Genomic DNA, 14,495 nt, shown 5'->3' with positions numbered 1-14,495 from the left:
TTGATAATTGCAAGAAATGAATGAAAATACATAAGACTCACTCTTGTGCTTTGGCCTGCCTCTAAAGCAAAACCTTTAAAACCCATTATTCTTTTTGCAAGAACTAATGACGTTTTTTGTCTCTTCAGCTTAACACACTAATTGACAGTTTTTTTGGAGGATAGCCCAGATGGAAAAATAAGTACCCCCTTAAAGACCTAACTCCCTTGCTCATTCCCCTAGCTTTAAGTCCCTTATTAATTAAACTTTCACCAAGTCAGGAATTTTTATTAAAAAGATAAAGTCTGCTGTACCGTAAAACAGAACTAGCCTATTGTCTGTGAAGCTAAAATTTTATTTCTATAAATAAAAGAGACTTTTAATACCATCATTTGCAGCAGGGGGACTGGGACTAAAGAATCCACACAGTACAGTAATTAGAGGGAGATTTTCATCCCAACTACACCAAAATTGGTCAGCTTTAACCAACACTCTTTGCTCCAACTGAATAAATACACAAAGACTGTTCATTTTAGCATCATGGGATATTATTTACTGTATGGCAAACAGAGGCAGCATCATCATGCTCAGGAGAGACTGAAGTGTAAATATGTGTTTTGCCAGCGCTGTGTGTCTAGCCATACATCTCAGACATCCTGCCACATTGTTGTTCAGACGGGAAATAAAGCTACAGCCAAATATTGACTACAGTTTTATGATCAGTCACCCACTTGATCAATCAAATCCCTCTTGTGTCATTAACTTTGCAACAATATTTGTCAATCAACATGGTAAGACAGGGATTGTGTTGCTCCAATAATAAAAGCAACTCAAAGGAAAAGGCATTCCTCCTCCTTTCCGGTGCTTTTATGAAAAAAGAATAAGCTGTGCTTATTAAAATGTATAAAAAGAGGAAAAATACATTTTTACACAAACCCAATGCAGCATAAAAAAATATTTAAAATGGAAGTTAGAATGCTACAATGCTCAGTCAGTTAAATTACACTATCAGTGTTTATCTCATTTCAGTGGTTATTCAGCATAATAATTACTTTCATAACTGAAACAATTTAACATTTAAAACGCAAGGAATAAGTCATAATGTTCCATCATAAACAATAAAAAACACAGATAGTGACACATCTGTCTTTGAGGGTAATCTTATAAAATTTGGAATGCAGAATGTTAGCAGCTCGTCATCAGCCAATGTGCTGATTTCTGCTGATATGGCAAACCTTTTTTTGGACATGTACAATACATAAACCCTAAGTTGAAGTTTTTTTTCTCACTTTGCACAGTGAATGAATATTACCTACACTGAAAAGCATTGTATTGAATTTCTCCATCTGCTGGTGGGCCATCATGATAAGAGTATGCATAACATGATGTTAATTCCGCTAAACAGGAGACTTGATAATCAATAAAATTAGGTGGGAAAAAAGTGGATGTATCGATATTAGTATCTGTTATCAGCCAAATGAGTTGCTATACATAGCCATATTGGATTTCAGCAAAAATTCCAACATTGTTTATTCCTAAAGTAAATAAATTAAAAATTATTTAAAAATAGAGATAAATCGGGTTACATGCATACAGATAAAGAAGTATATTCAATCAGATGATTCGGGAAAGAAGGTATAATAAAAAAAAGGATATAGTGATTAGGCCTGTAACCAACTCAGAATTATGCCAGTCAAATCGGATTGGCAATTTAATACAAATATATGCGACAGTTTGTTTTGTTTATCATACAAAGTTTTAAACTTTGAATAGGGCTCAGCAGGACATTCAGTGTGACAGTGGCAATCATGTAATACAGTAAACAAGCTAACTCCGCTAATGACGGGTCAAAAATGTACAACAACATTTTTTGCCAACACTAGCCAGAGACTGCATTGTACTAACTTGCTGTGAGCTGTAAATTCACTGCTTATAAGCAGAAGGTCTCTCCTTTCTCCTCCTCTGTGCCGCTGCTGCAGCTTTCTGTTTCGGAGAGTAGCGAAAGTCAAGGGCACTCACTCCACAGCAAAATCTAGGGACCAAAATCCCCAGTACTACACTGCACAGCGCACTGACTAGCAAAAACAATAAAAAAATAAATAACAGCTGCTCTACTTAAAAAAATCTCAGTCGGCTGAGGGTCTCTGATGATTCAAATCTACAGCTTTCAAGGGGCAGCCCTAATATCTATATCAGTATTTGACCAAATGAGTTGTTACATATCGACATATTAGATAGAGGCAAAAAATCCAATATCACGCATCCCTACATAAAATCAAAAATGAAAAATCAAATAGTATCATAGGTATTTTGAAGCTTTTTCCCCTGGCCAACTGGGCTGATAAATGCTTCAATAATGAGCACCAAATGCTGTAAGGCAGAACTGCCTCAGTGTTTCATAGTTCTCTAAATGTATTCAGACGCTTTTAACCACAAATCTAAAGTAAAAACAGAGAAACTACCTTGGGGAATCATTGTAAAAGATCTCAAGGGACTATCTCTGGATGTGGGTATATACAGAAGGTGGGTGAGGTCAACATAACATCTACTCAAGTGCAACCTGCAGTGTGCAGGTCAAAACCATTGTTATGTCATCCTGTTATGATGCAGAGATGAAGCCAACACAGAGGATAGATACATGCAGCGTTAAGGTGCATTAAGTTGCCAGAAAAGTAATGTATCATCAGAGGAGGATCATTATGCCACTTCCACAGTCAGAGCTGTACAGCCAGCAAATCACAGCCAATTAAGAACCCTTTAAACTTACAAGTCAAGCATCACTTGTTGTGCTGTCCATAATAGGGTTTTATGGACATGAAGCAGTTCTGATGGCTGTACTGGTCTTGTGATGAATGTTAAACTTTACAGGAAATGTGCCCCGAGTAAGAATGGTGTTGAAAACTAAACAGATCGTTTGGTGCTTTCAGTTTTTCAGGGACACAAAGAGAGAGGATAAAAGAGGCTTTGGGAGCTGCACGTTTGATCCAATTCTATCATTTCATGAGAATCACACTTTCCACTCATTCTGAAAGATAAACAATTCAGGCCTGTTCCCCAAATTTTTTGTGTCAGTTTTCTGTTTTCTGCTAACGAGATGTCACTAATATGTACTGGAATGCCGTGTGAATAAACAATTTGATGGGCCACGAAGAACTTAATGATGTATACCAAATGTAGGGGGACAGCTTCTAAGCGCACATTTTTGTAGACAAACATAGCTGTTGACAACGTTTTCCACACAGTTTGCCTTTTCTGTCAGGCTGAAAATCTAAAATTAAAGAACAAAACGTTTGCAAGGTACCACAACTGCTAACAAATCATGTCTTATTAGCATTTTGCCTCAATTGGTCAAATTGTAAGGACAGATAATGAAAAAAAATGCCACTTAGCAAGAGGGAAATCATAATTAAAAGAAAAACAGAATTCCTGCATGCATGCATTTGGAGAAAACAAGTCTGACTGTGTACCTGAGTCCCTTTTAACTAATTAAAATAAAAACATAAATCAAACATTGCATGTTGTCCATTTACATAAATGCAGTCTCCTATTGTGATGTGTATTTTGTTGTATTGTTCCTCTATGCACATAGCAGCTTATTCGAGCTTAATTCGTGCCACTGTGTCTTCCTGTGAGCAGACCCTAGTCATCTTTAAACGGCTCCATTTAAAATGCAATTTGATTATCTGCCAAATTGCTACCAAGTCTTTCCCTCTGCAGCTTGGGGATGGGGGGTAAAAATTTTAATTAGCATTTGTGCATAAAAGAGAGGTCTTTGTTGCATTTTGAACACGGCATCCCAGAATGACCACCACTTTCAAAGAGTCATCACCCAAACGATTTCAAACTAATAGATCCAAAGGGAAAGGAGCAGTCCTGGCACGGAGGGGTGGGGGAATCACAGAGGTCTTCAGTGACACTGAAAAAAACCCACAGGACATGGCATGTTTAAATAATCCAAAACTTTTCTTTAATCATAGTTTAGAAAATTGGCTGGGACCTTCAGCAGGAGACAGCTGCTCTGCCCCATAGCCATTTAATGAGATTCACTGAGGGTTTCCCTTAAAATATTTACGCTGTCCCATGGCACAGCAATATTGTCCTAGAATGGGGAGATAAGAGCCAAGGAGGTGTGTTGAAGTTCTCCTAATCAATTTGCTAATTACTGGAGCAGCTATAGGAGAGGAGAGAGGAGTCCCTTCTGGCAAGCTGTATTCTAATAAACGCTGAAAAATTTATTTACTCCCTTAGCCAAGAGGAATTCTGAAGTGGGATTACAGCAAAGAGCTGATTGAGACGGAGCTGTGTTGTGGTTGAGGTCGCAGTCAAAGGAGCAAGGAGAGGTCTCGAAACATAAAAGGATCTCTCAGGACCTGCACCTTTGCATCTGCTCAGGGAGCGGAGATGGCAGACTCTTACAGACTTGGCACGAAAAGGCCTGACTGCTATAGCTACATATCAACAAATATTAATGAGACTTCTGGTTCTTGCATAATAAAACAGGTTATTGTGGGAGTAAACGCATATGTATGCAGTATACACACTGCATAACTAACTCCAAAACAAAACAAAAATTATGTATAAAATGTATGTATAGAAATACTGAGATAAGACAAGACAGTCACTTTGATACATTACAATTTAGGAGCTATGGGGTAATATCCTACACAGAGCAGAGGCCAGGAGGCCGAGGCATTATGCCAGACGTTAGAGTTCTGTGTTTGAAGCCACCCTTGTGCCCGCTGGCACTGGCTGACCCTCCCTCTCAACCTCTGGGAGTGAGGGCAACCCTGGACCTGTCATAGGACACAGCCCACATCTTCTTCAGGGTTAGGGGCAAAATCTGCTCCACCTTTTCAATGCCACATTATCTATAAGCCCCCTTCCCTCTCCAAGGCCTCCAACCAATAGCATGTTGCCTGGATCAAGACAGGTCAAGGGTCAGCACTAACTGAGAGCTAGAAGGGCATCATCATAAGCTAATCACAAGCCAGTATGGCAGAAGTACTAGGAAGCATGGAGCAAGCTAGACCCTGAGGGAAAAAGGGTCTTCTGGTGGCCAATCTGCCAACAGCATAACTACCTCAAAGCTGCCAGTTAAATTGTATACATTTGGTTATGTTATTAAATATTATGTATTCAGATTTAATAATTTTGATAGCATTCCAGGGAGCTGTCTTCTATTGAGTTGTGACAAGACAGGAGGGTTGTCGAAAAGTGTTGGCTCCTTAAATTTGTTGCTGCTGTCCTCTGTGGACAAACTACGTTCTGTGTTTAGCAGATGGGAGGCATTCCAGTTAGGGCATATGTTTTTTCTTTCTTTTTTTTCCGCAAAAAAAAGCAATAGGAGGGCACTGAGGGGCGTTTAATCCAAGATTTTATTTTTAAAAAAGCGAGCCCAGCGCTTTATGTTAGTGACATGCAACATGTGGATATGTGTCTATGACAGCAATATCTTGACACTAATATTAGCTAGAAAGCTAACATATCGCTACATTAACAGAGGGTTGAACACAGTTTAAAACGAGCTTACAACGTGTATAGTGATAAAAGCACAACACTCACCAGCAACATTCAGCGTTCAAATGATCTGTTTCCATGCTTTTCTGTCTTTGTTGTGAGAGTTTCTGACTGACATATCATACAGTAGCTATAGACTGCAAAAGTAATGAATGTAGCTACTGTGACGTCACCCATCCGTTTGAGGACTCCAGTTTTGAAACCTTGCGTTTGATATTTAAGCCATCACCATATTGTTTTTTTGGAGCCAAAAGTGACCATATTTGGGCAAGAGGGTGGCGCTGTGGAGGAGAGCGGATCTGAGTGAGAAGCCAAGGCAGAGACAGCCCGTCACTCAAAGCAGCCCATCCTTAATTATGCAGAACTTTAAGCCTTAATAAAATGTTAACAGGTGATTTAAATAAAACTGCAACCCCTGTACAGTTGTCATGAAGGGGAAATTTATCTTTAAGGACCAAAACCATTTCCTTGTGCCTGGCTGTAAACATGTTTATTTCTGCTGTAAAGTTGGACACTTTAACATGGGTGACTATGGGGCTTAACTGGCTTCTGGAGCCAGCCTCAAGAGGCCATTTAAAGAACTGTAGTTTTTGGCACTTCCACTTTGATTTCTTCTTCTTTTTTTTCTTTTTTTTTTAAGCCTTGGAGGTTGCAGCTTGACAGTAACTAAAGGAGTGGCAGTGACAACACCAGCACCTTTCTGAAAAGTTCAGAGACTTTCAGCAAGAAGCCGCATAAAAAAGCCAGAACGGTCTGTAAAAAGATGTTTGGTGCAGCGCTATTTCTCTGTGTGGTCGCATATGCTCTCTTTACGTTGGGAACAATTGAAAGAAGATGCTCGGAAAAATAACGGTAAGTGGACACAGTTTCTTTACTGAGACAGCTGGTTATATGACAACAGAAAAAGGTTTGTTTGTTTTTCCATGTATAATTTATCAATGTTGTTAAGCATACTGCATACAATTTCAGCCAAATTAAACTAACTTATCATTGGGAAATATCTTCCTATTTACAAAAACTCATATGCTGATTGAATTAATATTGTGTGATTCAAACCATAAAAACTAAAAAGCCATTAAATTATTAAAAACCCTGCCGGTTTTGTTTAACTTTGGGCTATGCCTATTTGGTAAATTTGCACACACTTTTAATCAGATAATAACAATAACACTCCCTCGTGACACTTCTTTGTGTTTTTGCCCCGATGCTAAACACAACCACAGACAAAAAAAGGAAAACAAAAACAAGGGCTTATTAGTATTTACAGTCCATTTCCTTGTCACTGTATTCATTTCTGCAATAAACTTGTTTCCCTAACTCCCACAGTCTCTCCAGCTGTCCCTCCAGTGTAACTGAGCGCATGGATCTGAGCACAGCCCCACCGAGAATTGAGGCAAAAACAAAAACACAAAAAAACCTGTTGCTGTGACATTTTGTTCCCTCTCACCTCCACGCATGCCAGTCACAATGGACCGGTGTGTGGGGGATCTGTGTTCAGATCACCATGGTGATGGCTCTCTGCCTCCCAAGGCTCCCTGGAGGGGGGTGAAGGGTTGGTGGTGGGTTGGTGGTGGGGGGGAGGGGGCAGAAATGGAGCAGGTTGCCAAACAAAATGCAGAGGGATGAGGAGAATGGTGAAGAAAGGCTCTAAAAACATCTTCAGCGCTTTCAGCCTCTAAACTGCGACACTCAACTTACAGCCCACGGGCCAAATCTGGCCCCCTGATAGGATGCCAGGTCCCTCATGTTCCAAAATCCTAGAAACAGCCAAAAATCTGAGAAATTTCCTAAAATCCTAGAAATGTCCTCAAATTCTAAAAAATCCTAGAAATGTCCTAAAATTCTAAAAATGCCATAAAATTGTAGAAATGTCCTAAAATCCTAGAAATGTCCTAAAATCCCAGAAACATGTATGGGTCTGCTGCGACTGGCCCCTGGCCTTTACAAAAGTGGCCCCCAAAGCAAGTTGAGTATACCTGCTCTGGACTCACTTAACAGCAGAATACAACACTCAGCACCACAGCAATCAAAAGAGGCTGACATGTTTCACTCCTTAACCTTTAAAAGGGCAAAAAATAGAACAAAACAGTGCAGGTTCATGAGCAAAGGTCTGAGAACATCTGTCTCTGGGTAAATCATCCTTACATGACAGAAAGACACAGAGATGGCATTACACTCAGCAAGACAAAAGGGCACCCCCACTCTATACCATCAGCTCCAATTTCATTTGCTTATTTGACTGTTGTGCCTTTCTTAGACAATTAAGCCAAAATATTCCCAAAGGGATCCACGGAGTCATTATCAAGATTCAAATGCACCAACAGTATAAAGCTGGAGAAAAGGCCAGGGAACAGATTTTCTTCCAACAGTAAATATAGTTGGTGGATCATAAAATTTTAAAACCAAGTCCAGGGTTCCCACACATTTCTACCCATGAATTTTCCAAACTTTCAAATAACTTTTTCATTATATTATACTCCATTCCATGACTTTAAGTATCTTAAAATGGGTCTATACAGCCATACATTACTAAACACACACTTCCCAGGCATTTGCAGATAAGCAAATTGCTTCCGCCTGCTAGCTTTACTCGCTAAATAGTAATTCCAGTCGGCTACTAGTTGCGTATGCCAAACGACCAGACTGGCACATATGGGTTCTTCTCAGAACGTCAAGGTGGCCCTCCTTTCTGGGAGATAGATCACCAAAGATCCTGCAGATGTCAATATAATTTGAATGGTTTGGATTATTATTTTGACAAGTTTGTATGCATTTCTTTTTTGTTAATCAAATGTTTGTTTTATAGATTCCTCTAATGAACCTGAGAATGTCTGCCTCCATCCAATAACCCATTGGCCAGCTTTGTCTTATCTGGACATATATACACATTTGATTGAATCACCAGATATCATTGGGCTAAGTTGGTAGCAGTAGGCTGAGATCATCTAGGCTTGGAGACAACAGTCTGATGAGAAGATGAGAATTTGCTTTACTACCCAAAAGAAAAATAATGGCTTAAAAATGTCCTTTACTAAATAACAAATCTGATGTATACTTTGGGTATTTTCTTGTTTATTTTACAATGCTTCTTAATGGGATGCTATTACACTGGAGACTTTATAGAAATTGCAACACAGTTAGTTTCTGAGCATCATAAAGTCTCACACAGAGCATCCGAGAGAAATTTAACATCATGTTGGATATGATATCATCAACCTCTGAAGTAACTTCAACCATGTCCAGAATGTCTTTTCTCATCAGTCCTGTCCTACATTTGGTGGTTAAAAAAAGAATCATACACGTAGCTCAGTTGGAAAAGATCTGCTTCAGCAATACACTATTTATTTCCAGATAACATTACATCACATTTATTTTTTGCTTATCCGCTCGGACAATTGTATGAGAAATTCCACCTGACCAAACAGAGCTTCATTTGCCCTGGGAAAGTGTTGATGTCAAGCCCTGACAATTTTCAACAAGAAGAGATAATAGATGTCAGCTATACTGCCAAAATAGCCAAGTAATATTGTGGTAGATTTTGTCACAATCTCATGACGGCAGAGACATTTTTTGTTGATATTTTAAGAAAAGTCCATGTATAATAACATCCCTTATCAAGACCATTTCATATTGCAGATCATTAGACTTCAAACATGTTACGTTTGACACACATTGCACTGGAGTAAGAGCAAGAAAGAAGAGGGCATTTCTATTCACTGAATCAAAAATTAATTTTGAAATCAAGAATCATTTGTTAAATCACGAATCAATTCCAAATCAATTTGTAACACAAAGAATCGCAATTTAACCAAATTTCGAGATTTCCAAAGATTCCCATCTTAAATTAATATGACTAGCAAAATATTCTTGAGCAGTTATGTTGAGGAGTGAAGTGTGCTGAGGAAAATAAATTATTTTAATTTTTTTTACATACAGTTTTATATGCTGCGAAGAACTTCCATCACAAGTAGTCAACATGCTTTTCAAGTATGCTACATTTCAGTAAATACAAAAATCTGACTCCATATCTAACAAATGTGGTATTGTTACTCAAGGATGTGTACTTTTATCATTTATTAAATGTGTATACAGTTTTACACTCAACTATCATAGACGCCTAAACTACAATATGTTAATTTTGAAACAAGGCTTAAAACTGACCCAAGATAAGACAATGTGACAGCAAAATCCACCCACTGTGCTTATTACTGGAAGTATAAAAGTGGCCTTTTGCTGTGGTTTAACTGTGGACCAAGATTTATGTGCCGAACATGTCTCACATCTGATTTGATTAATTAACAGGAATATTCTAATATTAATATTACTAACACTTTATAGAATGCATAAGGTGAGACAATACTGGACTGTGAGCTTAGTATAGTATATAAATATATACTGCATTGGATTTCCATTAAAGGAACATGGTTGAACAACCACTACAAGTGGCTGGCAATTTGTCAAATGAGTTAATTGGTCACCAGTTCATCCAATTCATCTTAATGCTTGTTTTTGGACCACACCCAAAGAACAGTGAATTAGGCATGTACTGCAGCCAACAGTTACTTTGAGTACAGGACTGAATCCCTTGTGGTGAATGGTGCCAAAGGCAAAACTGTCCTATTTCGATTTTTAATCAAGCTTTGTACTTCTCGCCTGTCAATTCTTGTTCAATTCTGCCTCTGAATTATTACAGTCTTCACTAGGTCTTATTGCAAATACGGCTGTTTTTAGTCTGGTGCAGAACTGTTTACCCACTAAATGCCAGGTGGTGCAGGCACTGAAAAGCTACAGGCTGGGGGAAAGGACCTAACCTTTATACAGTGTCTAAACGTCCTCACTTTCTCCTTGAACATCTATCCTTAACTATGCTCCTCTGGTCCCCTCCCTGTCCCAAAGTGGCCAGCTGGGAACGGTGCGCATGTGCTGACGTCCCTACTAACCTTGGCCAGTGTAAGGATTACCGTGCATTTACACTCAATGCTCCTTCTTTCCTTAAGACTTATTAAGAATGATAATGAGCTCGGAAAGGGGCAGCATGTCCCTTTCTCAACTCTGTAAAAGCTCTTCTCTGTCTTTCTCTCTGTTCACTTGTCTAATTCCTCCCTCTATTCTTCCTCTCCACCTATTCTGCAGCCTCTTTCTCTCCTCCTGTCCGTGCCTCTCTCTTTTTCTCCATCGTATTGAAAGGACCCAGGACAAATTACCAAAAAGGCCATTTTCATCTATGAACTGCAGGATTTAATCGATACTTATTTCATGCCTTCAAAATCAACCCTATATTACTGTTGTCTGTGTGATTTGTTTATTTTGCTCTGGAATATTCCTTCAGTCGAAGGGGGGAAATGCACGGGATGCAATTCACCTTGAACCTCCATTATATTGGATTTCTCTACTGGCTGATCAAGCATGCAAAAAGGACATTTCCTTAGCACTAAAATAAAAACAATAATGATGATTAAAAAAACATGTGTGCCATTTGTGCTGGTATAACGGTGCGTGTTGAAGGCAGTATATTTTTACAAGGCAAAACACTATGGTTGCGGTAGTGTGAATTTGTATACAAAATCATTACACTGAGGGCAATTGATAAAGCTTATGTGCCGAGAAACAAAAGTAATGGCTCCTGAAGCCTGTCAAATGCCGCCTGGGATTACTGACGCTTATTTGACATCAAAGACCTGAGGTCCACAGCCAAGGTCAAACAGAAAAGGAATACACATGGGTTTAATTCTACACACCCCTTGACAGATGCAGATGGGTACTTATGAGACATGAGGCATTTCACTGACTGATAGGGCTGCAGGAAATAAGAATGTTGGAGGCACCGCACACTGATTAACCAATGAGATCCTCAAATAGTCGAATGAACCAGAAGCACAGCACTACAGGCAACAATTCAAGTACCATTTTAGTGAGAGAGAGAGAGAGAGAGAGAGAGAGAGAGAGAGAGAGAGTGAGAGACCCAATCGAAAGGCCTAACAGACCACATTCATAAATACAGAAATACACACACAAACCGACTCACAATTAAAAAAGCACAAATGGACAAAAAGCATCTCTGCCTTCTTAGCTCAGCAAATTTACCCTGCTCTACTTTCACCTTTAGTGACGATAAAAAACTATGAAAGAAGCAAGGCAGAGAGCAAGCGAAAGAGAGGTAGAGAAGAAGGGCAGTATGTTTGACAGATGGATATTGCACTGTCTCATCAATGCCGAAGAGAGATGAGAACCTGTACCACCAGTCTGACAGTGAAGGCTGGCTGGTGTCCAGCTAGAGATGGACCTTTGGACAGCAGACACATGCCGTCACATTCCAGAGTTACACTGAGGGAGCACACAGGATGAAGAGCTGGAGACTGCTTCAACTGATCACTTTACAGCCCTATTTGGACAGGCTGTATGAAAACACATGTACAATACCCCTGCAATGCACTGAGGTGAACTATTGTAGTGTCACCTGCTGTTGGCTATTATTTTTGGTGACCTCATAAAATAAAGACACCACTAAAGTAAACTTATCTTTAGTCTGGCTGATGCTTGCTATTCAAAACATACAAATGCAAGCTGATTTCATGTCTAAACATGTGTTTTTAAGCTTGCCTGTTTAAGTGTCAAGTGTGTGCTTGCTTTGCATGCGTGAATACATCTGCAACAGTTAGGCTGCACAGCTGCTGCATTATGAGGGTATTATGGAAAATACATCAAAAGCACACAGTGTGTGCATAATGCATCTTTTTACATTAGACATTTATTTAATCTACAAGTGATTAGTGAGAGAAAGTCAAAGCACAAAAAGGGACATCAAAACTGTAAAATTGAAAGAAAAAAAAGAACTTAAATGTTTACCTTGTGTTGTACTAGCAGTGGCATTTTTAATATAGAAGATGGCTTTCCATGAATGATCTGTTTAACCAAAGACAGGAGAGAAAGAGAAAAAAAGGGATAATTAATTACTTTTGTGAGCTATTGCACGGGAGAGACAATAAACCTGCCTGGTCGCCATGGATATGACATATTTGCTCTGAAAACAACACAATAATTAGCAAAGGAGAAAGATCCGGCGAGAATATGAGAACTCTGGGTTTAAAGTGCCAGTGATCTATTCCTGTCCTCATCGTCATCTCTGAGAATAATAACAAACACAGTGGCAAGCACACAGCACACACATTTATAAATTCACGAGAGAACTAACAGTGACCCTTTACGAAAGCGTGTTAAATTAAACCTCACATCAAAGTGGCGTTTTGTAGAGATCACAGCTAACCAAACACGCAGGTTACATACGGTGTTTGAAACTGATTGTTTGCTCTACAGTAGGTGGAAGTCAGAAAACCTGCCTTAGAGCCACTAAGAGCAGGAACTGCAGAAAAATCTTATTTACCAAAACAAATACAGTGTGTGTGTGTGTGTGTGTGTGTGTGTGTGTGTGTGTGTGTGTGTGTGTGTGTGTGTGTGTGTGCGTGTGTGTGCATGTCTGTGAGAGTCTGTGTGGTGTCAGAGAGGTGTATAACCTGCCAATAGCTGACACATTTTGGGCTAATGATCAGGTTATGAAATCTGTTTTAAAAAATGATGTGATATGTATGTTGGTGTTTAACTATATTTTTGTACAATATGCCAAATAATTAGTGAAGAATTTTTTGATGAAGTCATGCATTTAGCACGTTACACTTTTGGCTACTATCTGACACCACAGCCCCAATTATCCTAGTAAACATACAAGAAAGGGCAAAATAGATTTTCATCAACAGACAATCTTCAACAGCAGAACTTCCGCATTTCAGGCTTTGAATATTGATTGCATTTATAGTAGTTCCTCTATTTACGGTAAATGATACTGTGTGAAGGCTACTACCTGTTTAGGGGCAACCAGAGGAGTTTCACTAAGTTTTTCTCGGCAAAAACCGGCACTTTCGGCACACACTGAAGTCGCACACAAAAGTCGCTCATTTTTGTCGCTTTTGGAGAATCGCAGCGCTCAGTAATTATGTAGGTTTCAGCTGATGAATAAATAATAAAATACCTCAAATCAGTCCTGTTTCCACGCTGTCTCTTCTATGCTTTATATTTTGGGAGAGCTCGCCTTGCGTGAAAGTAGGAACTGAGGGAAAAAGTTATCTGTCTAAACTTTGCGAGGGGGGCTGGCGTTTGTTCGCCTGCAGTTTTCATCCGGTCTCTTGCGGCTTTTGTGTGAATTAACTAAGTTTTAGAAAAGGCTGATCCTCTCGCCGGTATTGTCAAAGCCAAAGTAGGCTCACTAACAGACTGTGTGAGTCGCTCCAGACCTGCTGCTGCTGTCGGCGCTGCTGCTGCTGCATCGCCGACAGTTACACCGTGTTTACCGACAAGTCCTCACGCCAAGTCTCTGTCCTTTGGTGGCATTTTTTAACTGTTTAAAACTGCTTAATAATGTTCGTTTCCGGTGTCACTGCTGCAGCGAAGGACACTTTAGATGTCGCTTTCTGCAGAGAATGATGTGTTTTGGAAATGAAATGAGCATTGGCAGTAGTTGAGAGGAAAAGGAAAACTCTTACCTGAGGTACTTCGCTGTCTTTCGGTGACTTCCAACTAAAGGGACGTGTATGTTTACGGTGGATAGCGCGAGCGCTTTCATTAATAAAGTTGCCACATTTTTTCCAGTTTTTCGGATTTTATTGTAGCATTTTCTAATTTCTTACAGGGCGAGTCGCCCGGAAGATCTGCCCTGGAGACCTGCTCCAAGTGGGAAGAGGAGCCCTTAATTGAATTTCTCGGTTAGCAGGTGTCGCTTGGAAAACCTGGACTGGAATCCAGTGGTGGTCTCTGTCTCAACTGACAGCTTGTCAAACAGTTTACTATATTACTGTATTTTATTTAAGAGTTGTTTTCTATTGATAAAGCTAAGCAAAGCTAGATTTGTTTAATATATCACCATTGATCACTTAGTACATTGCGTAAAGTAACCGAGCAAAGGGTGTGGAGTTTCCCATTTAAATTAACTAAAACACCCATATTGTCTG

General features: G+C 39.5%; 1 protein-coding gene across 2 annotated transcripts in view; it reads right to left on the bottom strand.

Moving 5' to 3' along the window:
- The window catches only part of casz1 (castor zinc finger 1), a 191,830-nt gene extending 177,603 nt beyond the window's left edge, over nucleotides 1–14,227 (bottom strand). Inside the window, exons 1-2 of one of the 2 annotated variants that reach the window (XM_088082271.1) lie at nucleotides 14,031–14,227; nucleotides 12,343–12,399 (exon numbers count right to left, since the gene is read on the bottom strand). The gene's annotated coding sequence lies outside the window, so the exon portion shown is untranslated. Of the gene's footprint in view, nucleotides 1–12,342; nucleotides 12,400–13,519; nucleotides 13,671–14,030 lie in introns of those variants that run through there. The other variant, XM_088082272.1, reaches the window with a different exon arrangement.
- Between the last annotated feature and the right edge of the window lie 268 nt (nucleotides 14,228–14,495).

This window comes from Plectropomus leopardus, chromosome 9, assembly GCF_026936395.1.
Source record: "Plectropomus leopardus strain MGB_pleo_1.0 chromosome 9, ASM2693639v1, whole genome shotgun sequence".
NCBI classification, from domain to species: Eukaryota; Metazoa; Chordata; class Actinopteri; order Perciformes; family Serranidae; genus Plectropomus; species Plectropomus leopardus.
This window is presented reverse-complemented; position numbering and strand designations above follow the sequence as displayed.